Source organism: Vicugna pacos, unplaced genomic scaffold (genome assembly GCF_048564905.1).
Source record: "Vicugna pacos unplaced genomic scaffold, VicPac4 scaffold_137, whole genome shotgun sequence".
Taxonomy (NCBI): Eukaryota; Metazoa; Chordata; class Mammalia; order Artiodactyla; family Camelidae; genus Vicugna; species Vicugna pacos.
The window spans coordinates 142,568-144,724 of record NW_027328817.1 but is presented as its reverse complement, the minus strand read 5'-3'; the positions used below and the strand labels follow the sequence as shown (position 1 = coordinate 144,724).

General features: G+C 51.2%; 1 long non-coding RNA gene across 1 annotated transcript; it reads left to right on the top strand.

Moving 5' to 3' along the window:
* The first annotated feature begins 362 nt into the window (after nucleotides 1-362).
* Nucleotides 363-1,372, top strand: LOC140695099 (uncharacterized). The gene is made up of 3 exons (XR_012070788.1): nucleotides 363-468; nucleotides 889-1,061; nucleotides 1,224-1,372. It is a non-coding gene; the product is annotated as an uncharacterized lncRNA (long non-coding RNA).
* Nucleotides 1,373-2,157: the final 785 nt, after the last annotated feature.

Below are 2,157 nucleotides of genomic sequence, written 5' to 3'. Positions count from 1 at the left end.
GCAACGGGTGTGATCCCCGTAGTGTTTCTGCAGATGCATCTGATGGAGGGCTGGATCAGGGAGGTAAAACATGAGCTGCGGGACTTGAACGGTTACAGAAGGGTACAGAGGTAGGTCTGCCATCTCAGGGTGCCCTAGAGGTAAAGCTTTTTCTCTCCAACTCCGCTACGACACTCCCCTATCCAGACCCATCCCTTCTCTGCTCTTCCTGTCCATCTGTATCCCTCCACTTTTCCCCTCTTCTCCACCCGCTCCCATCTTCTCCCTCCCTCGCTGTCCCACCTTCTCTCGCAGAATCCAGAGAGGATCCATGTCCCTCCTGCGCATGCGCTGTCGGTGCCTGGTGGTCTGCTGGTTCGAAGCTCCATGTCCGAGCCGGGGATTGGCCCCAAATGCTTCTCAACTCTGTCGCCCGTTAGGCCTTTGGTTCCTGCCTGGGGCCGGGGCTTCTGGCTGTGGAAGTGCAAGGTGGGGGGCTCCCGGGAAAGGGTTCAGGCGGCTTCGGGAGGGTGATCCGCCTTTCACAGCCCCCAAGGGCGCCAGTCAGCCCGTGTTCAGCTGAATTTCTCTGGCCAGACCCTTCTGACAGCACCACCTGCCCCGGCGCCTCGGCCACAGCTGTCCAGGTCCAGGTGTGTGCCTGCCACCTCTCACGCAGCCGGGATCCCCTCAGTCCACGGCTGGCGTCCCCTTCCCCTCTCCCGCCCGCGAGTCCTCTCCTCCCGGGCTTCCTCTCCTCGGCCGCCTGCCCGTCCCCACCAATGGGCGGGCTGTTTCCCGGGCGGGCGTGGTCTGCGGACCTGGACTGGAGCGGGCGGCTTATGCTGGTGCTGGGGCTGGCCTCCGAGCGGGGCTGCAGCCCGCACCCCCCCTTTCCCTCCCCCCTAGGGCTGCCCTCCTTTCCCTTTCACCCTCCCTCAGGACCAGCTCAGTGGCGTGTGTGCTGCTCCCCGGGCTGAGAGCCTCTGGCTGTAGCGCCCAGCTTCACCTGGTGGAGTCGGGAAAAGGGAGCATCAGTGCTGAGCAAGCTTCTGTCTCCTCCCTCAGTGTTTCTGCCGCAGGTAAGTACCTTGAACACTTTCAGGTGTTATGATGGCGGTGCTTGTTGATGTCACGTGTTTTTATAGTGAGAGGGATTAACAGTGGTGAAAGCAGGGCTTGGTTCTGTTAAAAATGAGCTGAAGGCATGAAGCTGTGATATCCTCCTTCCTTCCCTCTCCAAGGGTGAAACGTGTGACCGTCGATTTTAAAAAGACAGTTACAGTCCCTAACTAGCCCAGCCCAGCTAGTGTGTGTTAACAGGAACAGCATCACCAGAGGCCTTGGAGACCCAGGGATATTGCAGTCCTAAAGAACTCCTGGCACAGTTTGGTTTGTATTGGTTTTTTGTTTTTCTTAAATTGTGGGACAGACTAGGGGTATAAAAAGAAAAATATTTGTCAAGAAATATTTTTTCATATAACAGCGTTATTGTGATATAGTTCACACACCATGAATTCCATCCATTTAAATGGTAAAATTCAGCAGCTTTTAGCATATTCACAGTTGTGCAACCATTATTATTCCAGAACGTTTTTATCACTTCAGAAAGAGCAGTGGAAATTAATGACCTATCCACCCCTCCCCAGTGGTGGTTCTAAAGAAATTTCTTGGCTAATCTTGACCATAAATTCACTTATTACATTCCAAGAAAAATCTGGTAGGAATTCTAATCAGAATTGCAATGAATCTGTCTATCAAAACAGGAAGAATTAACGTCTTTATGGCACAAACTTCTTCTAACCATGAATATATTTCGGACCCTATATTTTCCTCTGTCCAGAGCCTGGCCCATGGGAAGTCCTCACTACTTGTTGGGCTTGTGAATGATGAGATTCTATACATCGTTAGTTGCAGCTGTAGCCTTTCACAGAAGAGAAAAGAAACCTCAGTGAAGCAAGTGACTCTCTGATGGTCAGAAAGAGTGACAGCCATTGCTGGAGGGATCCAGTGGACTTGGTGTTTGCAACCAGAATTCTCCACCACCTACAGCTAAGGGGATTAGAGTGTTCTTTTATTTTTTCTTAATGGCGTTGCTTTTATTTTTACTTATTTTTTAAATTATTTTTTATTTAAGTGTAGTCAATTTACAATGTTAGTTTCAGGTGTACAGCAGAG